The sequence below is a fragment of the Caretta caretta genome, chromosome 1 (genome assembly GCF_965140235.1).
Source record: "Caretta caretta isolate rCarCar2 chromosome 1, rCarCar1.hap1, whole genome shotgun sequence".
Classification (NCBI taxonomy): domain Eukaryota; kingdom Metazoa; phylum Chordata; order Testudines; family Cheloniidae; genus Caretta; species Caretta caretta.
In genome coordinates this window covers 35,044,629-35,044,993 of record NC_134206.1, presented here as the reverse complement: position 1 = coordinate 35,044,993, position 365 = coordinate 35,044,629, and positions in this window count along the sequence as shown.

Genomic DNA, 365 nt, shown 5'->3' with positions numbered 1-365 from the left:
CTACACAACCAGGCATGAATTATGTAGCAGGGGTTCAGCGAGGCAATTTCCCCTCTCAGCAGCTGCAACCGGCCTATTTGCCAAGACAAGCTTCCAGGTCCTGAGGAAGTCCTGATGGGAGACTCTCAGCTCATAGAGATCTCACGGGAGACCCCTTCACTTAATGCACAGGATGGACCTGCTCTGGGGATGGAGCAGGGTAGGGTAGTGAAGGAAGTTGTTGTTCATAGGACCCTGCTTCATTGGTTGCAGGAGTTGGAACATGTACAGGGAATGAGACAGGTACTTGCAGGAGGAGAAAGGGCAGTCTCATGGTTAAAACAATCCAGTGCTGCCCTGGAAAACTCAAGCCTATGTGCCACAAA